General features: G+C 38.2%; 1 long non-coding RNA gene across 1 annotated transcript in view; it reads right to left on the reverse strand.

Annotated features, from left to right (window-relative positions):
* Positions 1-26,389, reverse strand: part of LOC107968588 (uncharacterized) — a 169,045-nt gene that overhangs the window by 71,422 nt on the left and 71,234 nt on the right. Inside the window, exons 4-5 of the long non-coding RNA XR_010151594.1 lie at positions 9,837-9,972; positions 3,407-3,531 (exon numbers count right to left, since the gene is read on the reverse strand). This is a non-coding gene — a long non-coding RNA (uncharacterized LOC107968588). The remainder of the gene's footprint in view (positions 1-3,406; positions 3,532-9,836; positions 9,973-26,389) is intronic.

The following is a 26,389-nucleotide window of genomic DNA, read 5'->3' on the forward strand; positions in this document are numbered from 1 at the left end:
AAGGTTAATATTGATCAGTTGCGGTTTGATTTTAGCTTGTTATTATTCAGACTTGATTGCCTAGACTGCTTTATAGTGTTAACGGTCTGTGTATTTAAGTGTGTTTTTGTGGCGGACAATATTAGTCTTTCCTTTCCATATTTAGCACTCCCTTAAGGACCTCTTGTAAGACAGTCTACGGGTAAGAATTCCCTTAGCATTTGCTTGTCTGAAAAAGATCTTGGTCAGGCATGGGGCCTCACGCCCGTAATCCCAGCACTTTGGGAGACCAAGGTGGGTGGATCACCTGAGGTCAGGAGTTTGAGACTAGCCTGGCCAACATGGTGAAACCCTGTGTCTACCAATAATACAAAAATTAGCCAGGCATGGTGGTACATGCCTGGTAATCCCAGCTACTCGGGAGGCTGAGGCAGGATAATCGCTTGAACCTGGGAGGTGGAAGTTGCAGTGAGCTAAGATTGCACCATCGCACTCCAGCCTGGGTGACAGTGCAAGACCCCATCTTAAAAAAAAAAAAAAAAAAGATCTTATTTTTTCCTTCATGTTAGTCCAGTGCAGTTCCCTTTTTAGTGATCTGCTCCTTCTTTCTAGATGCCTTTAACATTTCGTCTTTCATTTCAGACTTGGAAATCTGATTATTGTGTGTCTTGGGGATAGTCATCTTGTACAGTATGTCACAGGGGTTCTCTGTATTTCTTGAATTTGAATGTTGGCCTCTCTAACAAGGTTAGGGAAATTTTCGTGGATGATGTCCGTAACTATGTTTTCCAAGTTGCTTGCTTTCTCTCCCTCTCTTTCAGGATAGCCGATGAGTCATAGGTTTGGTCTCTTTTCATAATCCCATGTATCTCAGAAGTTTTGTCAATTCTTTTTTGTTTCTTCCTTACTTTTGTCTGATTGAGTTACTTCAGAGAAGTAGTTTTTGAACTCTGAGATTCTTTCCTCAGCTTGGTTGATTCTGCTGTTAATACTTGTAATTGTACTATGAAATTCTTGAAGTGAGTTTTTCAGCTCCATCAGATCAGTTTGGTTTCTTTCTTTCTTTCTTTTTCTTCTTTTTTTTTTTTTGACAGAGTCTCACTCTGTTGCCCAGGCAATAGCACAATCTCGGCTCATTACAACCTCCGCCTCCCAGGTTCAAATGATTCCTCTGCCTCAGCCTCCTGAGTAACTGGGATTACAGTGCCTGCCACCTTGCCCATTTTTAATACAGACAGGGTTTCACCATGTTGACCAGGCTGGTCTCAAACTCCTGTCTTAAAGTGACCTGCCCACCTTGGCCTCCCAAAGTGCTGGGATTACAGGCATGAGCCACCGCATCCAGCCTGGTTCTTTCTTAAAATTGCCATTTTGCCTTTTATCTCCTCCATCATTTTATTGTATTCCTTAGATTCCTCGGATTGGGTTTCAGCTTTCTCCTGAATATTGATGATCTTTGTTCCTATCCATATTCTGAATTCTATGTCTGTCATTTCAGCCATTTCAGCCTGGTGAAGAACCATTGTTGGGGAACTAGTGCAGTTGTTTGGAGGTAAGAAGACACTCTGGCTTTTTGAGCTGCCAGAGTTCTTGTGCTGGTTCTTATTTGTGTGGGTTAGTGTTCCTTTAATTGTGGTGTAATTTGAGTATAGTCTGTTGTCTTCATTTCTGGATGTTTTCAGCAGGCTGAGGCTTCGTGCAGGGTCTTTTGTAGCTGAATTCTTGTCCTTGGTTTCACGGCGTGTATATTAGCAAAGTATTTTTGGTGTTGAAGTTTGGGTTGTGATCCAGTAGATGGCACTTAAGTGTAATAGGCAGTAGATACGCTCTTGCTTAGCCACATGGCTCCTCTGTATTTCCTTGTGTTTGCAGCCATGCGCCATCTCTGTGCTTTGAGAGTGTGGACTCCTCTCCCACTCAAGTGTTGACTGAAGATCTCAGTTTGGCACTCCTGGGTTGCATATCCACAGCCTTGGGGCAAGCTCAGCCTTTATGTTGCCTGCCTGGCTTGGGGACAACAGGGCCAGGGACTTCAGCAGTGGCAATGGCAAAAGGTCTTTCACTTGTTTCTTACGGCTCTACCCTCAGAGAAATGCAGGGCCCTTACCAATCTGGGAGACTGGCCTGGAGTGGGGCAGCTGTGTGGGCTTAACCTGGGGGCCCTGTCTGGCAACAAATAGTGGGGGCAGGGAACTCATGAGGAAGACAGACTTGCCTGTTTTCCTTATGGCGGCTGCAGCATGCTAGAGGTGTAAAGCACTCAGGGTCTTTGTTCCTTCCCAGTCTGAAGTCAGCGAGGGCAGTACCCCTACAATGGCAGTAGCAGTGGCAGAGATGCTTTCAGTTGCCTCTGGGAGCCCCACTCCAGAGAAACACAGCCACTGCCAACGGGAATGTTAAGCCAAGGGTTGGGACAACTGTACTGTGGGCCTGAGCCAGGGGCCCTGCTTGGTAAAGAGCAGGGTGTCAGGGCTCACAGGGAAGACAGAATGAGCTCCTTTCCTTATGGTAACTGTGGCGTGCTGGAGCACAAATAAAGCCCTCAGACTCTTTGTTCCTTCCCCAGTCCAAGAGGAACAAGGGCAAAACTGCTACAGTGGCAATGGCAGAGAGATTGTCAGTTGCCACTCAGAGCTCGGTCCTAGGGAAACACAGAGCTACTACCAGTGGGAATGCGCAGTCAGGGGTGGGGCAGCTGCTCTGTGGCCCCCAGCCCAGGACCCTGCCTGGTGAAGACTAGGGGGTGGGGGCTCACAGGAAAAAGAGTCTGAGTTCCTCTCCACAGGGTGGCTATGACATGCTGGAGGTGCCAGCAATGTGACCAGGCCCTTTGTTCCTCCCCCTGCCCAAGGGTAGTAAAGGTGGTACCACTGCAGCCACAGTGCGAGAGAGTCTGAGGGTTGTCTCTGGGATTTCCTTTCCAGGGAAATGCAGAGCCACCATCAATTGATGTGTTCAGGCAGAGGCAAGGTTGTTGTGCTGGGTTGCCCTGTTTGAGAGGCTGTATTAGTCCATTCTTGTACTGCCATAAAGAAATACCTGATAGTAGGTAATTTATAAAGAAAAGAGGTTTAATTGGGTCACGGTTCTGCCGGCTGTACAGGAAGCATGGCGGCATCTGCTTCTGGGGAGGCCTCAGGGAGCTTTGACTCATGGTGGAAGGCAAAGCAGGAGCAGGCATCTTAATGGCAGGAGCAGGACCAAGGTGGGTTGAGGGGCATTGCCACACACTTTTTAAAAACCAGATCTAGTGAGAACTCACTATCATGACAGAGTACCAAGGGGGAAATCCACCCCCATGATCCAATCACCTCCCACCAGGCCCCACCTCCAATACTGGGGATTATAATTTAACATAAGATTTGGGCAGGGACACAGATCCTAACTATGTCAAAGGCCCTGCCCAGTGAGGAGTAACAGGACCTGCCTGGAACACCGTCTTGTTGCTTTTCCATAATGCAGCGGTGCTGTGCTGGAGGTCCTCCTTAGTCCTTAGTCCTTAGTCTTTTTGCTCCCTCCCAAGCCTGAGGGCAGCAGGAGCAGGAGCAGGAGCTGTAGGGAACAAAAATAACAGGTCTGCCCACTATTGCTGGGAGTTCTGTCCGAGGGCAGTGCAGGGCTGCCAATGCCACATGAAACTGGACTTCATTCTTGGCAGAATGTGGTAGGCTCCCATTTACCAGCACCCTGCCACACGACAGATCAAGAAATCCACACCCTCTAAACTCATGAATCTGAAAATTGGCATCATAAAAAACTACTTTCACACATTGTGAGTTTAGAACCTGCCTGAGCACCCAAGCGGGGATGGGGTGAGTGGGGACCCAGGTTATGAGGCCTTACCCAATAAGGAGTAGTAGGGACAGCGAACCATGAGGAAAACAGAGTGGCCACTTTTCTTTAAGGCGGCTGTGCTCGGTGGAGGGCTGCATTAGTCCTTCATCTTTTCACATTCTCCCAAGCCTCAGGGCAACAAGGGCAGGAGCTCCAGAGAAGCCAAAATGGCAGGCCTGTCTGCCACCACTGGGAGCTCCACTGCAGGGCAGAGCTGCTACCAGCACCCCAGGAGGGGTGAGGTGGCTGGGGTCCCAGGTTGGGAGGCCCTGCCCACTGAGGGTAAGTGGGGGCAGTGACCCACATGGAAAACAGTCTGGCCACTTTTTCATAAGACAGCTGCACTGTGTCTTATGAAAAACAGTCTGGCCACTTTTTCATAAGACAGCTGCACTGTGTTGGGGGCTATGTTAGTCTTTAATTGATTTGCTCCCTCCTGAGTCTGAGGGCAGCGGGAGCTGGGAGCTGCAAAGCCAGAAAACTAAGGGGCCTGCCTGCCACTACTGGAAACTCCATCCCAGGTAAGTGCAGAGGCCAGAGAGTTCAGGCGGTACCGGGGGCTGCACTAGCGTCCTAGGCCAGTGGGCCTAGGCTGGTGGGGTACAGTGGAGGTAAGGCCTGCGGTCCGTCCACTCCTCGGCCCTGTTGATTGAGCCTCTATCCCAGGGACGTGTGAAGGAGTCTTGCTGCCCCCACCGCCAGAGCTGCAATAGCTGGTGCCAGGGTGCCCAGGGGTCTAAGATCCTCAGGAAGCCACGTGTGCCTGAGCGGTGGCTCTGCCCAGGCTCTAAGCAGCTCATGTCAGTCTAGAGGCCCATTTCCCGGCAGTGGGGAGCCTCTCCTGGCTCCCTGCCGATCCTGGGTGGGTAGCTGTCCTGTCTCTCTCTTCTCCCTTCTCCATGAGTTGTGTTGCTTCCCCGATGAATCCCAACTTGTCCACCTGCATGATCCAGTTGAAGAGCTAATGTTTATTCGCCTTATTCGCCACTCTTTCTCCTCTCTGTGAGAGTGGCGCACACCAGCCGCTTCTAGTCAGCCATCTTGGCAAAAAAAAAAAAAAAAAAAAAAAAAATCTAGTGTCTTTCTTTCTACACTGAATGGCAGTAGAACTCTAAGATTCAGTGGAACCTGGCAGTTTGTTCCCACTGGGTGGCCAATGCTACATCAAACTGGACTTCATTCTTGTCAAAATGTGGTAGGCTCCCATTTACCAGCACCCTGCCACATGATAATGCAACAAATCCACACCCTCTAAACCCATGAATCTGAAAGCTGGCATCATAAAAAAGTGCTTTCACACATTGTGGTTTTAGAATCAATTTATTTTAAGAAAACTTTTTTTAAAATTTTTCTTTCATGAATATTTCATTATTCATCACTCTATTTTCTCCGCTGTAGCTAAGCAGAATAATGCTGAGAAAACAGTTCAAAAGTTATTGTAGAAGATTCAAATCTCCACTGCCAGCTTAAAATCTATAACATTTTCCCTTTTGTTGTTTAAAGTAAAGGTAAATGTTGACTGCATTCTTTGGAATCATACCCAGAATATAGCTGCTGAAGGTGAGAATACAAAGTACAAAGATCTGCTCAGAAGGTAGAGAAAGCCAGCAAAAAAAAAAAAAAAAAAAAAAAAAAAAAACTGGTCCCAGAAGGCGGAGCAAGCCAGCAGAATAGTTTTGCCATGTAACAGTATTACTGTAGAAGGAGATTCAGTGGTATTTTAAATGGTTTTATTTTAAAAGATAAGAAAGGAAAAGAGAGAAAGATTCCTCGTCAGTGTAAACTTTTGACAATGAACAGCTGCCACTTTATGTGCTTTTATTTTACTGCAGCTATTAACTTTGCTTCCTTAAAATGATTTAAAATTTTTGATTTTATAATACTCAGAAACAGAGGTCTTAAAGGCAACACCCAATGGTTAAAATCATTGCTTTAAGAAAACCTTTCTAGCTGGGCACAGTGACAAGCACATGTAGGTTCAGCTACTCAGGAGACTGGGGTTGGGAGGATCACTTGAGCCCAGGAGTTCAAGGCTAGCCAGGGAAACATGGCAGCACCCTGTCTCTGAAAATATAGAAAACAAAATACATTTCTGATAAGGAGCAAAACTAATAGCTGCTTTTCTGTGTTTACAGTGCAGACCTGGGAAGGTAACATTTTTATGTAGCATGAGGTTACAGCCTGACTAGAAACTATTGTAGGGGAGATAAACGGCTGTTGGCTGGCTGGCTTGCTTCTCCTGATGAATATTTACAGAAGAGACTGGCTATAGATGCCAGCAGCTGGCCTTCCCAACAGTGTCTTAATCATTACAGACAACGGAGCAGCCTGCATTGGCCTTTGAAGCAGTGTATTCCCTTACGATTTGACCACGGTAGCCTGTTTCCCTCATGAACAGTAGAGGCCACTATTCCATGACACTTGCAAGATCTCTTCAGAAGCTAGTCATTCATGTAAGTAAATTATATTCCTGCTAGATGCGGAACAGATGGACCAAGGTCCAAGATAACAGCAAACTTGTCCCATTTTTCACAGGTACATAGGCTCTAGCCAGATTTGAGCTTCAAGAGAATAGATGTGGAAAACAGATAGATGTGGATGATAAAGTATTTGAGTATCAATCCCAAGGGCTGAGACACTACCTACCATTTTAATCCACCTTAAATCTTCAGAATATGCATCCTCAGTGAATTTCTTTATGAGGTCTCTGTCCTTACACCTATGTGCACACTGAAGCAGGACTTCACACTTTGACAAGTGCCAGAGATAGATCTCACTCCACAATGCCACATATATTAGGTTACAATAATCTTATGTCTTTATAATTCTATATCTTATATATTACAGTTATATACAAATATATATAACACCTATTATATAATAGATATTTTATGTATTATATATTATCTATATATAATAGATATTATATATTATTATGATATATAATTGTTTATATATTATACAATATATTATATATACTATAATTTATAATATATAATTATATATTATATCTAACATATAATATATATAGTAGGCATATGATATATTATATATCAGATATAATATATTAACACATATGTTATATGATCTATATTTATAATTATATAAATATCTATAATATATAAATATGATATATAAATAATATATAAATATATAATATATAAATATATTGGGTTATATTATTTAACAGACATATATAATAGATATTATATTTCATATATATGTGTGTGTATATATATATATTTATATATGATTCATGGAGACAAAGGCAAAGGATGCCTGTCAGTCATCATACTGCAGAAACTGAATCATCCCCTTGGACATGTTTATTTTTTCTATTCATAGTCCTCTCTCTTCCCATCTCTTTAATCAATCTACCTTTCCCCTCCTCATCGTAGCCTAAAATAAATTGCTGCCTAGAACCATTCAGCTCTCTCTCTTAACTTTTATTTTCTACTCAGTAAAATTAAAGTTTGGGAGCTATCTGTCCAGTAAGCTGAGTTCATTCTACCATATACATGCAAGTGTGTCAGCAGACCCAGAAAGCGCATGTCATGTGCTTGCCATGACACTCACCTTTCCCCCTTATACAGACATGATAATGTTCCATTTATGGGCACTTATGATGTGCTGGGCACTTATGATGTGCTAGGCACTTCACTTTAGTGCTTCATGTGCATCATTGTTTTACACAATCTTCTAAGGTAGATATCATTATGCGCAGTTTCAGTTCACAAATAAGCCAGGTTCACTGAGTAAACAGCACAGCCTAGGTTCTGAGTTGAAAAACAAAACAGGATATATTCCTGTATCTGGCCCCAAAGCTTGGCCTGTCTGTAAAACCTCTATTGCTTCTGACAACAGGCATTGAGCAGATGGCTGGCCAGGGAGATGTTGGGGCACAGACCAAGGTAGGGGAAAGTTCGCCTACCTGTGAAGGGAGAAACCCCAACCTTGACTACATTTATAGAAGAACTAGGCACCAGAGGGACTCTCAAATCACAGACTCATAGAATTGGCAACAAATTTAGAGATTATTTCTCAGGTACCATGAGGTACTTTCCCAAGATCACACAATTAACTAGTGACAGAGCTAGAATAAGAACCCAGTCTTGTGAGTCCTTTTTTCTTCTTTTTACTGTTTTTTGTTTTTTGTTTTTTTTGAGACAGAGTTTCACTCTTGTTGCCCAGGCTGGAGTGCAATGGCATGATCTCGGCTCACTGCAACCTCCACTTCCCAGGTTCAAGTGATTCTCCTGCCTCAGCCTCCCAAGTAGCTGGAATTACAGGTGGCTGCCACCACACCCAGCTAATATTTGTATTTTTAGTAGAGACGTAGAGACGGGGTTTCACCATGTTGGTCAGGCTGGTCTCGAACTCCTGACCTCAGGTGATCCACCCACCTCGGTCTCCCAAAGTGCTGGGATTGTCAACTACACTTATGTCTTCTGATGGCATGAGAGGATACATGTTGCTCATCTAACTCTTCTAAGTCTTACGTATTCTAAGTGTTGCCTCTGGGGAAATAAAGCTTCATATTCCTCTCCATGCTTCTGTAGAAAGTAAGCGGGGCAGGGTAGAGAAGAAAGGGTAACACTTGAAATACATGAAGCTTTTTTTAGCAAAGCACATTAATAAATCTTAAGCTGTGCAAAGTGTGAATGAGGGAGGAGGTGGTAAGTGCTAGAGCTAAAATGCTCTTCATAATAATATAAGGATTTTTTTTTATCACAACTGGGAGACAGAGAAGCAGTAGGAGAGAAAGCTGAACAATGTCATGAGACTCTGAAATCTAAGTTGGTGGAAATGGAGAAGGGACTTTCAGAGGACCAGAAAAGCTAATATTCAATGTTAGAATATTTTCTAAACAGCGCTGCAACGTGAGTACATGATTACCTCAATATCCAGTAAAATCTGCCACACATAGTTGTAGATATTTGCTTGTGCAAGTTGCTTCTTGTTGACTGGTTGTTATGGTTTGAATGCATGTGTACTTTCAAACTTCAAATATTGAAACCTATCACCAAGGCAATGGAGTTACAAGGCAGGGCCTTTGGGAGGTGATTAATGTCCTTAAAAAAGAGGCTGCAGAGAACATTTGTCTTTTTTTTTTTTTTTTGCCTTTCCACTCTTCCACCTTGTGAGGACACAGCAACAAGCTGCCCTCTTGGAAGCAGAAAGCAGCTCTCACCAGACATCAAATCTGCCAGCACATTGATCTTGGACTACCCACCCTTCAGAACTGTGAGACATTTCTGTTGTTTATAACTCACCCTGTCTATGGTATTTTGTTATAGCAGGAGAAATGGACTAAACTACTCTTACAAGTGAATTTTGGAAGAAAGAAAGAGTCATGTCTGAACTTTAGGTCAATGCTGGATTGGAGATAAACAAATAGCCATTAGTTATAGAATGAAGTATTCCACAAATACTAGAAGAAAGTATTTGTAGAAATGTTCAGGGGAAAAAAAACCCAACAGAACAGAACATAGAATGGGGGATGGAGCAAGGCAATCTTAGAATCAAAGAGTGGGTGGCTTCTTCTGACATCTAGATTATAGAAGATTCTTCAACAGTGTTGTCTTCTTTCCTCTTCATTCTCTCAAAGGAGTCAATAAATGCTCCCTCTCACTTTCCCACCACACAAGAGGCAAACCATGTGGAAGGTTATAGAATTCCACCAGATTTTAATTGTGAGGTTGTAGGGTAGGTAGGTGTTAATTTTTCTCCTAAAATTAGAATGATTTTCCCCCGGTTGTTTTATTGGATTCCATGCTCTGCTGTAAGAATATTTTAATGCAAATGAACTAAAATTGTATAATTTTTTGCTGTCATCTTTCATCCAAAGCACATAAAATTCCTAAGTTTCACTCAAATTTCTAGCAGTACATTGTAAATTTCTTAAAGTACTGTGGATAACTATAGAAAATGTTGTACTTCACTATGCTAAGAAAATATTTTTTAAACAAAATTTTCTGTTAATTCTATTTTTAGAAAATAATCAGTTAAATTGACTTTCTCACCTCTAGACACTTCTCAGAGAACCATGAAAACAAATTCAAGGCAGAATAGTGACCTTCCTTGAGTCCCTTTAATTCATCATCTGCATCTGCATCTCCATTCTGTTGCAAGTAGATGGAGGTTTTGCCTTGGTCATTCCTGTTAATTGAAAACACTCTGTTATCTTTTCTAAAATCAAGTTATGTTCTTGAGAGTGTATTTATTTTAAAAGATTCTGAAACTCAGTTTCTCACTAATTCATATTAGCTTTTCTTTCATATCAGCTTTTTTTTTAAATTAACTTGTACTCTATTCTCTGTGGAGTTAATATCTTGGTTGGAACCTTTCCACTCAAGAAATAAATGGTCCAGTGAAGGAAGTAATGTGCCATTATCATCCTTATGCTTTGAAAATCTGTAGAATTTTGGAACTAGAAAAAAACAACTGAGAAAATTGAGTTCTAGAGAAGTTAAGTGACTTACCTTGGGTTACACAGATAACTAGTACTAGAAGGCAGAACACACAGAATCATAGAAACTTGGGTTTATAAGAGATTTTGAAGGGCAGTTAGTTCAATCTCTCAAATATATTTTTAAAGAGAGGCTTGCACATAGTGAACATTCAACAAATAGAAATTAAATGAATGTAGAAATGTACATACTGACCAGCCTAGTGATTACTCAGCTTCTGCTTAGAAGCCGTAAAGAAAAACCCCAATAAAAGTATTTTCAAATTTGAAATATAACTGAATAAAAATCTTTCTGATGGAAGCGAAAAAAGAGCCAAGGGGGGTAAGGGATAGTGTGTGTGTGTGTGTGTGTGTATGTGTGTGTGTGTGTGTGTGTGTGTTTAAATCAAGCATCTTTATTGTGGTAAAAAATACATACAAAATTTTTCATCTTAATCATTTTTAAGTGTACAGTTCGGCAGCATTAAGTACATTCACACTTTTGTGTAACCATCACTGCCATCCATCTCCAGAGGTCTTTTTATCTTGCAAAGCTGATACTCTGTACCCATTAAACAATAACTCCCCATTTCTCTTTCTCCCAGTCCCTGAAAAACATCAATTTACTTTCTATGAATTTGACTACTTTAGGTACCTCATATAAATGGAATTACACAGTATTGGTCTTTTCATGACTGGTTTATTTCACTTTATATGTCTTCAAGTTTCATCCATGTTGCAGCATACAAGATTCCCTTTCTTTTTAAGACTGAATAATTCATCTGTTAATGGACACTTATGTTGCTTCCACATTTTAGCTATTGTGAATAATGCTGTTATGAACATCGGGGTACAGATATCTCTTCAAGATTTTCCTTTCAATTCTGGCTGTATATCCAGAAGGAGAATTGTTGAAACACATGATAATTCTATTTTGAATTTTTTAAGGAACCACCGTACTGTTTTCCATACAGTAGCTGCCCCACTTTACATTTTGACCAATAGTGCACAAAAGTTCCAATATCTCCACACCTTCATCAACATACATTTTTTGTATTTTTGATAGTAGTCATCCTAATGTGTGTAAGGTGATATCTCACCATGTTTTTTATTTTCACTTTTCTAATAATTAGTGATGTTGAGCATCCTTTCATGTGCTTACTGACCATTTGTTTATATCGTCTTTGAAGCAATGTCTATTCAAGTCATTCGCCTATTTTTAATTAAGTTGTTATTGTTGAGTTATCTCTATATTCTGTATATTAATCCCTTATCAGACATATACTTTGCAAATATTTTCTCTCATTTTGTGGGTTGCCTTTTTACTCTGTCAATTAAGTCTTTTGAGGCCAAAAGTTTTTAATTTTTATGAAGATCAATTTGTTGTTGTTTTTGTTTTGTTGCTTAGGCCTTTGGTGCTATATCTAAAAAATTGCCAAATCTACTGTTATAAAGACTTTGTCCTGTGTCATATTTTATGTTTAGGCTTTTGATCCATTTTGAGTTAATTTTTGCATACGATGTTATGTAAAGGTCAAAATTGATTCTTTTGCAATGTGGTCATACAGTTTACCCAGGACTGTATGGTGAAAATACTAACCTTTCCCCCAGTGAATTGTCTTGGCACACTTATTAAAACTCATTTGACCATATATGTGAGGATTTATTTTTGGGCTCTCTATTCTGTTCCATTGGCCAATGTGTCTGTCTTTATGCCAGCACTACTCTGGTTTGATGACTGTGGCTTTTTAGTAAGTTTTGAAATCAGGAAGTATAAGCCTCCCATCTTCTTTTTAAATATTATTTTAGCTATTTATTGTCTCTTAAGATTCCATGTAAATTTTAGGATAAACTTTTCTATTTCTGCCCCAAAAAAAGTCATTGGGATTTTGATAGGCATTGCACTGAATTTGTATACCACTTTGGGTAACATTGACATCTTAGCAATTTTAAGTCTCCCAATCCATGAATGTAAAATGTCTTTCTATTTATTTATTCTTTAATTTATTTCAGCAATGTTTCATAATTTTCTTTGTTTCTCTTTTACTTTCTAGGTTAATACTTAAGCATTTTATAATTTTTGAAGCTATTGTAAGTGAAATTTTATTAATTTCCTCTTCAGATTGTTTATTGTTAGTGTGTAGAAATGCAAGTGATTTTTGTTTATTTTTGTTTCCTGCTACTTTGCTGAATTCATTTATTATTTTAACAATTTTATTAGGTGAAATCTTTAGAGTTTTCCATGTATAAAATCATGCCATCTGTAAACAGAGATACTTTTACTTTTTCCTTTCCAAATTAAATGCCTTTTTACTTCTTTTTCTTGCCTTATTGCTCTGGCTACAACTGCCAGTACTATGTAGAATAGAAATGGCAAACGTGGGCATCCTTTCCTTGTTTCTGATCTAAGAGGAAAAGCTTTTAGTTTTCACCATTGAGTATGATGTTTGCTGTGAGTTTTTTCATATATAGCTTTTATTATGTTGAGGTAGTTTTCATATATTCCTAGTTTGTTGAGTGTTTTTAAAATCACATAATGGTGTTAAATTTTGTTAAAGGCCCTTTCTGCATCAATTGAGATAACTGTAATTTTGCCTTTATTCTGTTAATGTGGTGTATTACATTGATCAATTTTCACATGTTGGACCATCCTTGCATTCCAGGAATAAATTCCACTTGGTCATGGTGTATAATCTCTTTAATATGCTGTTAAATTTAGTTTGCTAGTATTTTGTTAAAGATTTTGCATCAATGTTCATAAGGGATATTGTTTTGTAGTTTTCTTTTCTTGCAGTGTTTTTGTCTGGCTTTTGTATCAGGACAATGCTGGCCTCATAGAATTAGTTAGGATGTAATTCCTCCTGTATGATATTTTTCAAAAGTTTGAGAATTGGTATTCTTCTCTAAATGTTTGGTACATTTCTCCAGTGATGCCATCAGGCCCAGGGTTTTCTTTATTGGGATTTTTTATTGCTAAGCCAGTCTTCTTACTACTTATAGGTATATTCAGGTTTTCTAATTCTTCATGCTTCAGTCTTGGTAGGTTTTGTGTTTCTAGGAATTTATAAATTTCTTCCAGGTTTTTCAATGTGTTAAAATTATTCATAGTACTCTCTTATAATCCTTTTAATTTTTGTAGCATCAATAATAATCCTTTAATTTCTGATTTTAGTAATTTGAGTCTTCTTTTTCTTAGTTTATCTAGCCAAAGCTTTGTCAGTTTGTTGATAAAGAATCAACTTTTGGTTATGCTAATTTTCTCTATTATTAAATAAAAAAATTTCTGCTCTAATCTTTATTATTTGTTTCTTCCTGCTAGCTTTGGGTTCAGTGTGTTCTTTTTTTACTTTCTTAAATTATTATACATTTAAGTAGTTTATTTGAGATTTTTCTCAAATAAAAATATTTATATCTACAAATTTCCTCCTCAGCATTGTTTTTGCTGCATTCAGTAAGTTTTAGTATGTTGTGTTTTCATTTTCATTTGTCTCAAGGTGTTTTCTAATTTCCCTTGTAATTTCTGCTTGGATACATTGGTTGTTTAAGTGTGTTTCTCCACAAATTCATGAATTTTCCAATTTTCTCTCTGTTATTGATTTCTTCCTTCATCCCACTATAGTTAGGGAAGAGGATCTCTTAATACATTTGTGCTGCTATAACAGAATACCACAGACTGGGTAATCTACAAAGAACAGTTTTGGAAGGTGGGAAGTCCAATATCAAGGTGCCAGAATCTTATGAATGTCTTCTTGCTACATTCTAACATGGTGGAATAGGGAAGCACAAAAGGTGGATGAACACGGTCCTCACACAGCATAGGAGCAGAAGAAAACCCACTCCTGCATGCCATTTTTCTAAGAGCATTAATCCATTCATGAGGAGAGAGTTCTCCCAAAAGCCCCACTTCTCAACACTGCCAAGTTCCTAACACATAAATTTGGAGAACATATTCAGACCACAGCAGATACTTTATATTATATCTCTCTTTTTAAATCTATTGAGACTTAATTTCTGATCTATCATAGGTCTGTCCTGAAGAATGTTCCATATGAACCTGAGAAGAATGTTAATTCTGCTGTTGTTGAATAAAGTGTTCTGTATATGTCTGTTAGATCTAATTGGCTAATTGTGTTGTTCAAGTCTTCTGTTTTCTTATTCATCTTCTGTCTGGTTGTTCTATCCATTACTGACAGTGAGCTATTAAAGTCTTCAACCATTATTGTAAATCTACTTCTCCCTCCAATTCTGTTTTTGTTTCATATATTTTGATGGTCTGTTAGTAGGTTAGATGGTCTGTTAGATATAATAATATAAAAAATTATTATATCTTTTTCCTGTATAGAAACTTCTATTAAAATATAATGACCTTCTTTGTTCCTTGTGATTGTTTTAATCTGAAGTCAATTTTGCCAGATATTAGTATAGCCACTCCCGCTCTCTTGTGGTTACAAGTTGTATGGAATATCTTTTTCCATCATTTTACTGTTAACCTATTCATATCTCTGGATCTAAAGTGAATTGCTTGATGATAGCATATAGTTGGATCATGTGTGTGTGGGATCTTTTAAAATTTATTCTGCCAATCTCTGTCTTTTGATTGGAGAGTTTAATCTATTTATATTTAAAGCACTTACTGATAACGATAAACTGATTTTGGTCATTTTGCTATATTTTTCTATATACCTTTTATCTTTTTTCACCCTCATTTCCTGCATTACTGTCTTCTTTTGTGTTTAGTTGATTTTTATATTGAAACACTGTAATTTCCTTCTAATTTCCTTTTGTATATATTCTATAGCCATTTTTATGATTACTATGGTGATTACATTTAACATCCTCAAGTTATAATATTCTCATTTGAATTTATATCAGCCTAACTTTACTAACATACAAAACCTCTGGTCCTATACAGCTCCATCCTCACATCCTTTCAGTTATTGATCACAAATTACGTCTTTATACGTTGTGTGTCCAAAAGCATAAATAACTGTTTTATGCATCAATTTTATAAACTATTTAAAAAACAAAATGTAGAGTTACAAATCAAAGTTTCCATAATACTAGCTTTTAGAATAGTAATTTTAAAAATGTTAGTCTCTTAAATCATGTAGAAAACAAAAAGTAGAGTTACAAACCAAAGTTACAATAATACTAGCTTTTATAATTGCCCAGATATTTACCTTTGCTGAGATCTTTATTTCTCCATAGAGCTTCCAGTTACTGTCTTGAATATTCTCAAGTGCATATGGAACATTTCATTTCAACCTACAGGACTCCTTTTAGTTTTTCTTGTGGGACATGTCTAGTGGTAATGAATTCTCTCAGCTTTTATCTGGAAACATCTTCATTTCTCTCTCACTTTTGAAAAACAGTTTTAAATGTTTCTGAAGGACTTTGGCTTCTCACAGTTTGATTATAATGTGTCTCAGTGTGGGCCTCTTTGAGTTCCTACTAGGAATTTTTTGAGCTTGATAAATGTTTACATTTATGTCTTTTATCAAATTTGGAAAGTTTTCAGCTATTCTTTCTCTGAATACTCTCTGCTTCTCTTTCTCTTCTTCTAGGACTTCCGCAACACGTATGCTGGTCTGATGGTGTCCCACAGACCCCTTAGGACCTTTTCACTTTTCTTCCAATAGTCTTATCTTCAAGTTCCTCAATTGTTTCTTAGGCTTGCTCAAATCTGTTTTTGAATCCCTTCAATAAATTTTTTATTTCATGCAATCTTTGACAAAGCTGACAAAAACAAGCAATGGGGAAAGGACTCCCTATTCAATAAATGGTGCTGGGATAACTGGCTAGCCATATGCAGAAGATTGAAACTGAACCCGTTGCTTACACCATGTACAAAAACCAACTTAAGATGGATTAAAGACTTAAATGTAAAACCCAAATATATAAAAAACCCTGGAAAACAATCTAGGCAATAGTATTTTGGCCATAGGAACTGGCAAAGGTTTCATGATGAAGACTCCAAAAGCAATTGCAGCAAAAGCAAAACTTGACAAATGGGATCTAATCAAACTAAAGAGTTTCTGCACATCAAAAGTAGCTATCAAGAAACAGCCTACAGAATGGGAGAAATTATTTGCAAAACTATGTATCTGACAAAGGTCTAATATCCAGGATCTATGAAGAACTTAGACAAATTTACAAGAAAAAAACAACCTCATTGAAAGGTGGGCAAAGGACATGAACGCACACTTTTTTTAAAGAAGACATACATGCGGCCAACAAGTGTATTTTTTAAAAGTTCAATATCACTGGTCATTAGAGAAATGCAAATCAAAACCACAGTAAGGTACCATCTCACACCAGTCAGAATGGTTATTATTAAAAGTCAAAAAATAACAGACGCTGGAGAGGTTGCAAAGGAACAGGAACTTATACACTGTTGGTGGGAGTGTAAATTAGTTCAACCATTGTGGAAAGCAGAGTGGTGATTCCTCAAAGAACTAAAAACAGAAATAACATTTGACCCAGAAATCCCATTACTGGGTATATACCCAAAGGAATATAAATCATTCTATCGTAAGGACACATGCACGTATACATTCACTGCAGTACTATTCACAATAGCAAAGACATGGAATCAATCTAAATGCCTATCAATGGTAGATTAGATTTTTAAGATGTGGTATACATACATTGTGGAATATTATGCAGCCATAAAAAAGAACTAGATCATGTTCTTTGAAGGAACATGGATGGAGTTAAAGGCCATCGTCCTTAGCAAATTAATGTAAGAACAGAAACCCAAATACTGCATGTTCTCACTTATAAGTGGGAACTAAATTATGAGAACACATGGACACACAAGAGGGGAACATCAGACACTGGGGACTACCTGAGAGTGGAGGATGGGAAGAGGGAGAGAAGCAGAAACAAAAAACTATTTTGTACTAGCTTTATTACCTGGGTGATAAAATAATCTGTACAACAAACCCCAATGACACGAATTTACCTATATAACAAACTTGCACAAGTACCCTGAACCTAAAATAAAAGTTTTTAAAAAATTAAAATATTTTCATTTCAGTTATATTTTTTAGCTCCAAAATTTCTTTTTAGTTTATATTTTTACAGTTTCTATTTATCAATATTTTCATTCTGTTCATACATTGTTGTGTTTACTTTTTCTAGATCTTTTAAGTCCTTGAGCATCTTTATGAGAGTTGCTTTAAAGTATTTGTCTAGCAAGTTCACCATCTGGATTTTCTTGGGGTTTCTGTTTTTTTTTAATGGGGGCCACATTTTACCATTTTTTAATATGCTTGGTGATGTTTCTTGTTGAAAATTGAACATCTGGATTATAATGAAGTAATTCGGAAAAGAAGTTTCTCCTCCTTCCCCAGGGTTTGCTAATTTGGGGTTTGTTTTTTTATTTGTGATTGTTATAGACTGTCTGCGAGGGATAAGCCTGAGGTGTCAACATCTTCACAGGTCTTTTGAGCCTGCATGCACAAAAGGGTCTACTGTCCCTGGGTATGCACAGTAACTCTCTGAATTTCTCTGTATATGTGGTTACTTTTGAATGTCTTAGATTTTAAATATCTGGTTCCCAAAACCAGATTACAATGAAGGGATAGGAGATTGGGGGTAGAATATCAAAAGAGTGCTGACCCTTTAAATCCTCTGAAAGTTAATTCAGCTTTGGGGGAGAGCCGTGCAGTGCTGTGGGGAGGGTGTAAGAATGGCTGCCTACCTATGTGTCTGCATCTCCAAGATCAAAAAGAGCAATCATGGATCAGATCATAGATCCCCAATTTATGAAGGACAGGGCTTTGAGGCTTACCCGGCTCCCACAATGGGTATGGATGTGTTGCCTGCCCTTGGGGTGGGGCATGGGAGATGGGTAGCTGCTACTCTGCTAAAAGCTGAACTTACCCACAGTTTGTCATCCAAACCTTCCCCTGGAAGTTGTAAGCCTTCAAAGAGATTCTAGATCAGACAGGTTTTGCCAGTGCAGTTGTTGTCTAGGTAGGAAGACAGATTCCTGGTGCTTCCTGCTCTACCATCTTCCCAGGATCCTCGACTTAATCCAGTTTTATAAAATTGGGGAACCAACCTTAACTCAAAAAAAGAATTTAAACCTCTCCTCCATCCAGTCTTTCTCTGCAGAGCAGAGGATCCACTGTTGGTGTTCCTGTGGCCCAGCTGGAAGGTGAGGGAAGTAATACAGTGACAGAGAGGGAGAAGTCTACAGTGAAAGCCTAGTGACCCCAGAGAAAAGGGCCCAAGAGGCTCCCAGGCCTCCATTAGCAGGCTTCCAGATTAAAACACTGTTCAATAAAAAGGACAATGCAAGATCCGGCTAAGAGAGTCAGGAACTAGAGGAGGAGAAGCATGACAAGATTTTCCAGTGGCTAGTAGGAAACGAGGCTCACATATTCCCTGAGCTGGAGTCTCACTGTTCTCATGGCTTTTTACCCGGTGCCCCTACCCTCAGATATGGATGTAAGGAAAGAGTTAAAAAAGATTATGCTAAAAGGATACCAAATATACTAAATATATGACTTCATAGTCATTGCAATTGGTTGCGCTTTTGATTCAACCTCTCACTCCAGCTGCTTGATAATCTCTGGGATCCTGCATCTGCACTTACTATGTCAGCTGGTCCACCCAGCTTCCTATCACACTTCAGTTCCATAAATGGCTGCCTACAGAGGAAAGCTTCACATGTGCCTAAAAACTCCCTCCAGATCGTCATCAGCCCGTATTCAACCACATGGAGGTCTTTCAATCTGAAACTCCAGAGATATTAATATCTATCGCTGTACAAGCCAGCCCAGTTCTGGGAAGGAAGGAAGGGAAGGGAATGTGTGAAGACAAGAGTGAGTGGTGGGTGGGGAGGACTGTTCTGTACATGTTCCTATCACTTTAGTAGCTCATCAAAGAGAGCAAACGTCAGCACCTCTTGATTTGGTTTTGACTCCCCCAGATTTCTACAATTTCAGATTCTTGTTTTAAGTGCCGGTAAAACCTTTTCCCTTGGGGCTAGGATACTGTGCAAAGGAAATAATAATACTGGCAGAGTGATTTGTTAGGTGTTCAATGGTGCTAAATCCTTATAAGCAAAAGCTCTCCCTACCTGCACCTATTTGTGCCCTCCCTACGCCCACATACCAGCCAATCTGGAAATGAGGAAAAACACTACAAAAGAGGAAAGGCAGACTCAGCCCCTCTCTAGGGACCTTGGTGCCAGCTACAAAGGAAAGACCACTACAGAGGTAAAAAAAAAAAATCTTTCTCCTGTCTTTGCCACCCACTCCCCCAATCATGCTCTTAAGACTTAAAGCCACAAGTCAACAGAGCTTCTCCACATTGTTCTTTTTCCCTTTTCATTCAGATTCCAAAATAATCAGAGAAACCCCACCTTACTTTCTCACTCCACAGGAGATGAACCATGCAGTTTGGTAAAATTCTTTTGCATCCTGCAATCAGATTTTTATTTCTCCTCTTTTCCTCTGATGTAGCTTGCATTTCTTGGACAATAATGGTTAGAAAGTTGCCTCAGTAACAGGCCTTGGCATTTCTCACAAAGTCCAAATTGGTAACTTCCACCGAAGAGCCCAGTGGCTAATCCCAAATGTGCTTTCTAATTTATGCTCTGTCTGATCCAAAACTGCTCTGTGAATTTCCCACTGTCATGTTCCTGCAGTTCAGTCAGTCATTTTGTAGAAGCACATGATCCTCAGGATCCCAGCACTATATGGCACGGCTGCAAAAATTATTTTTATCTCTGGCTGCTCTATGAGGACTCAGAAAAGATATAAGAAATAGATGAGAAGATAACAAAATTGCGTTTCCAGAGGTATATTAGAGTGGACTGTTATGCAATCCCCTCCAAAAAAAAAAAAAAAAAACACAAACAAAACCTGTATTCACTTTATCCACACGATGGTGCTAGCCTCAAAAAAATCGCCCTTCTCAGTCTTGCAAGAAGAATGAAAACAGTTCCACTTCCCTCTCATTAATGGCAAAGCTGTATACTGTAGCCAAGACATCACTTACCTAGGGGGACGTTAATTCTGCAAATAAGCACCTAAAATAGATGGGTTCATCCTAATCCCCTTCCCCACCCCACTTCCCAGGGAGATAAAAAAGAACAAAATCACTGTTCTTTTCAACTCACTGATTCAATCATTTTAGCAACCCTGGGGCGTAAGAGTGATTCATGCTGGGCTTTTGGATGTGTGCAATCTTGGCACAGACCCTCACTACGCCTTAGAGGGAGCTGAGTGACTTGGGAGTATGTGGGGGAGCACTAGTCAACCAGCAGTCTAAGGCTTCTCATTGGGTTCTAATAAGTGCTGCTGGGAATGAAAGAAGATGGGAGCACCAGACATTTCACCAGGGTCACTGAATGAAAGAAGTGGATTCAACGTGGGCGCCTTCCAGGCTAATGGGCAAAGAAAACTAGGAAGTCTGTTTTGGGCTTCTCAACTCAAAAATATGCTCTCTACCTGTCTAATGACCAAGTTTCACCAGCTGCCTCTTCTTTTTATGGAATTTAGATCTTTCACTTAAATGTTTTAAAAGCTCAGGGTAATCTTGTTAAGCATGCTAAATAGTGCTTAGGTAACATTAAGATGCCAAATGGAACCAATTACCAGGTGTATAAACAAATAATTTTTAAAAGCAGGAAACCTGTCAAAACCAAAAAGCACTCTCAACTTTAGAAAGGGAGAACCAACTGAAGCTCTTTAATGGCTCTAAGTAAGCCCTTACCTGAAGCTGATACTAATAACAATGATAACCATGAGCAGTGATATGGGTCCAAAATGTCTTCAGACTTGGCCCTGGACACTGGCAGCTTGATGACGCCTGTGATTTGGGAACTAGCAGAAGGCACCACTTACCATTACACCCAAACATCCCCCTGTGGCCTGCCATGTACTTTTGGCCCTTTTACATGTTTAAACCCTCCAACTTTAGCCCAGCTGCGAAGAATATTATTTCTATAACTTCTATCTTAAAATATACATTCTAACTGAGAAGGAAGAAACGACTGAAGGAAAAAATTCTCATTAGGATGAATGAGTTCATTAGATTGGCTCATTTATCCTTAGAATAACAAGGAGGTGGCACGTGAGGAGATGGCATGTAGGATAACTAAATGTCAACAAAGAACAAACAGTTTGACAGTCATAAGTTCTGGGAGAAAACCGACCTGGGAGATGGCAACAATGAGTTTGAAAGGATTTTTCTATTTATCACAGATCAGACATAAAAATGATGATTCACAAGTTCAAAAGATTTTACAGATACACTCACTTCAGCTCACACCGTGTTTTTTGTTTTAATGTGTAGTTGTTGCAAATATTTTAAATGACATTTTAAAATGCAAATATTTTTAAATGACATTTTAAATTCTGAAAATGACATTTAAAGCCCAGATTTAGGGCTTCTCTTTAAAAAGTAAAAAGGTTTTTTCCCATAAGTTCAATTGTTTTAATTTTTAACTCCCAAAATAAGTGAAAATGTGGTTTGTCTTTCCCTCTTTGGCTTATTTCACTTAATGTCCTTCAGTTCCACCCATGTTGTTGCAAATGACAGGATCTTGTTCTTTTTTATGGCTGAATAGTACTCCATAGTATGTATGTATCACATTTTCTTTATCAGTTTGTCTGTGAATGGACACTTAGGCTGCTTCCAAATCTTGGCTATTGTGAATAGTGTTGCAATAAATATAAGAGTGCAGATATTTCTTCAGTACACTCATTCCTTTTCTTGTGGGTATATGCCTAGCAATGGGATTACTGGGTCATATGGTATTTCTATTTTTAGCATTTTGAGAAACTTCCAAACTGTTCTCCATAGTGGATGTACTAATACACATTCACACCAACAGTGTACCATGGTTCTTTTTTCTCCATATAATCGCCAGCATTTGTTATTGTCTGTCATTTGAATAACTGGGGTGAGATTATATTTCATCGTAATTTTGATTTGCAGTTCTCTGATGATCAATTATGTTGAGTGCCTTTTCATATGCCTGTTTGCCATTTGTATGTCTTCTTTTGAGAAATGTTTATTCATATATTTTGCCCATTTTTAATCAGATTGTTAAAATTTTTTCCTATAGAGTTGTTTGAGCTCCTTATATATTCCACCCATTAATCGCTTGTCAGATGAGTAGCTTACAAATGTTTTCCCCCATTCCGTGGGTTGTGTCTTCACTTTGTTGAATTTTTCCTTTGCTCTGTAGAAGCTTTTTAACTTGATGTGATCCCATTTGTCCACTTTTGCTTTAGTTGTATGTGCTTGTGGGATATTACTCAAGAAATTTTTGCCCAGACAAATGTCCTGGAGAGTTCCCTAATGTTTTCTTTTAGTAGTTTCATAGTTCGAGGTTTTAGATTTAGGACTTTAATCCATTTTGATTTGATTTTTATATATAGCAAGAGATAGGGATCTAGTTTTATTCTTCTGAACATGGATATCCAGTTTTCCCAGCACCGTTTATGAAAAGACTGTCTTTTCCCCCCTGTGTGTTCTTGGCACCTTTGTCAAAAATGAGTTCACTGTAGAGGTATGGATATATTTCTAGGGTCTCTATTTGATTCCATTGCTCTGTGTGTCTGTTTTTATGCCAGTATCATATAGTTTGGTTACTATAGCTCTGTAGTATAATTTGAAGTCAAGTAATGAAATTCCTCCAGTTTTCTTCTTTTTGCCCAGGATGGCTTTGACTGTTCTGAGTCTTTTGTGGTTCCATATAAATTTTAGGATTTTTTCTATTTCTGTGGTGAATGTCATTGGTATTTTGATAGAGATTGCATTGAATCCGTAGATTGCTTTAGGTAGTATGGACATTTTAACAATATCGATTCTTCCAATCCATGACATGGAATAACTTTCCATTTTGTTGTGTCCTCTTCAATTTATTTAATCAGTGTTTTATAGTTTTCTTTTTTCTTTTTCTTTTTCTTTTTTTTTGTTTTTTGTTTTTTGTTGTTTTTTGAGATGGAGTTTCGCTCTTGTTGCCCAGGCTGGAGTGCAATGGCATAATCTCAGCTCACCGCAACCTCCACCTCCCAGGTTCAAGCGATTCTCCTGTCTCAGGCTCCCTAGTAGCTGGAATTACAGGCATGCACCACCATGCCCAGCTAATTTTGTATTTTTAGTAGAGATGGAGTTTCTCTGTGTTGGTCAGGCTGGTCTTGACCTCCCGACCTCAGGTGATCTGCCTGCCTCAGCCTCCCAAAGTGCGGGGATTACAGGCGTGAGCCATCACACCTGGCCCAATCAGTGTTGTATAGTTTTAATTATCAAGATCTTTCTCTTCTTTGGTTAAGTTTATATCTAGGTATTTTATTTTATTTGTAGCTATTGTAAATGGAATTGCTTTATCGATTTCCTTTTCAGATTGTTCACTGTTGGCATATAGAAATGCTACTGATTCTTGTATGTTGATTTTGTAGTCTGTACCTTTAGTGAATTTGTTTTAGTTCTAACAGATCTTTTGGCAGATTTTTTAGGTTTTTCCAAATATATATGAGATTACATTATCCACAAACAAGCAGAATTTGACTTCTTCCTTTTGAATTTGCAGGCCCTTTATTTCCTTCTCTTGTCTGATTGCTCTAACTAGGATTTCTAGTACTATGTTGAATAACAATAGTGAAAGTGACATCCTTGTCATGTTCCAGATCTTAGAGGAAAGATTTTGGTTTTTCCTCATTCAGTGTTATACTAGCTGTGGATCTATCATATACGGCTTTTATTGTATTGAGGTATTTTCTTCTATATCCAGTTTTTTAAGGGTTTTTTCATAAAGGGATGTTGAATTTTATCAAATGCTTTCTCAGCATCAATTGAAATGACCATGATTTTGTCCTTCATTCTGTTGATATAATGTATCATGCTGATTGATTTGCATATGTTGAACCATCTTTGCATCCCTGGAATAAATCCCACTTTGGTCATACTGAATGATCTGTCTAATGTGTTGTTGAATTTGGTTTGCTAGTATTTTGTTGAGGATTTTTACATCACTGTTCATCAGCGATATTGGCCTGTAGCTTTCTTTTTTTGATGTGTCTTTGATTTTGGTATCAGGGTAATACTGGCCTTGTAGAATGAGTTTGGAAGTATTCCCCCTCCCCAATTTTTCAGAATAGTTTGAGTAGAATTGGTTTTAGATCATCTTTAAATGCTTGGTAGAATTCGGCAATGATGCCATCAGGTCCAAGGCTTTTCTTTGCTAGAAGACTTTTGATTATGGCTTCGATCTTGTTACTTGTTATTGGTCTGTTCAGGTTTTGAATTTCTTCATGATTCAATCTGGGTAGGTTGTATTTGTCTAAGAATTTAACCATTTCTTTAGGTTTCCCAATTTATTGGCATAAAGTTGCTCATGGTAGCCTGTAATTATCCTTTGAATTTCTGTGGTATTGGTTGTAATGTCTCCTTTTTCATCTCAGAATTTTTTTTATTTGGGTCTTCTCTCTCTTTTTCTTAATCTGGCTAAAAGTTTCTCAGTTTTGTTTATCTTTTCAAAAAACAAACTTTTCATTTCGTTGATCTTTGTGTATTTTTATTTAAATTTCATTCATTTCTGTTAAGATTTTTATTACTTCTGTTCTTATACTAATTTTGAATTTGATTTGCTCTTGTTTTTCCAGTTCTTTAAAATGTATAATTGTGTTATTTATTTGAAGTTTTTCTACTTCTCTGATGAAGGTGCTTATTGCTATATCCTTTCCACTTAGTACTGCTTTTGCTGTACCCTAAAAGTTTTATGTTGTGTTTCCATTATCATTTGTTTCAAGAAGTCTTTCAATTTCCTTCTTAATTTCTTCATTGACTTGCTGGTCATTCAGAAACGTACTGTTTACCAGTGTTTGTACAGTTTCCAACATTCCTCTTGTTATTGATTTCTAGTTTTATTCCATGTGGTCAGATAAGATACTTGATATTATTTCAATTATTTTGAATTTTTAAGACATTCTGTGGCCTAACATATGGCCTATCCTTGAAAATAATCCATATGCTGAGTAAAAGAATGTGTATTCTGCAGCCATTGGATGAAATGTTCTGTAAATATCTATTAGGTGCACTTGGTTTATAGTGCAAATTAAGTCAGATGTTTCTTTGTTGATTTTCTGTCTAGGAGATATGTCCAATGCTGAAAGTTGGATGTTGAAGTCTCTGGCTATTATTGTATTGGGGTCTATCTCTCTCTTTAGCTCTAATAATATTTGTTATATATATCTGGATGCCCCAGTGTTGGGTGCATATACATTTAAAATTCTTATATATCCTCTTGCTGCATTGACCCCTTTATCAATATATAGTGACCTTCTTTGTCTCTTCTTATAGTTTTTGTCTTGAAATCTATTTCGTATGATATAAATATGGCTACTCCTGCTCATTTCATTTCCATTTGCATAGAATATAATTGTTCATCCCTTTATGTTCAGTCTATGTCACTTTATAGGTGATGAGTGTTTTTTATAGGCAACAGATCATTGGATCTTGTTTTTTTTTTTTAACGAATTAGCCACTCTATGTCTTTTGTTTGGAGAATTTAGTCCATTTACATTCAATGTTATTATTGATAAGTAAAGACTTACTCCTGTCATTTTAAAATTTGTATCCTGATTGTTTTGTGGTCTTCTCTTCCTTCTTTCCTGTCTTCCTTTTAGTGAAGGTGATTTTCTCTGGTGGTATGTTTCAATTTCTTGCTTTTTGTTTTGGTATATCTGTTGCATGTTTTTTGATTTGAGGTTACCATGAAGCTTACAAATAATATCTTATAACTGCTTATTTTAGACTAAGCGCAACTTAACACTGATTGCTTAAACAAACTAACAAGCAAGCAAAGAGAGAACTAATACAAACTCTACACTTTAAATTCATCCCCCACTTTTTAACTTTTTGTTGTTCCTATTTATATCTTATTATATTGTCTGTGTTTTGAAAAATTTTTGTAGTTACTATTTTTGATAGGTTCATCTTTTAGTCTTTGTACTCAAGATATGAGTAGTTTACACACCACAATTATCGTGTTATAATATTCTGTCTTTCTGTGTACCCACTATTACCAGTGAGTTTTGTATCTTCAGATGATTTCCTGATGCTCACTAATGTCCTTTTCTTTCAGACTGAGGAACTGGCTTT

Source organism: Pan troglodytes, chromosome 16 (assembly GCF_028858775.2).
Source record: "Pan troglodytes isolate AG18354 chromosome 16, NHGRI_mPanTro3-v2.0_pri, whole genome shotgun sequence".
Classification (NCBI taxonomy): Eukaryota; Metazoa; Chordata; class Mammalia; order Primates; family Hominidae; genus Pan; species Pan troglodytes.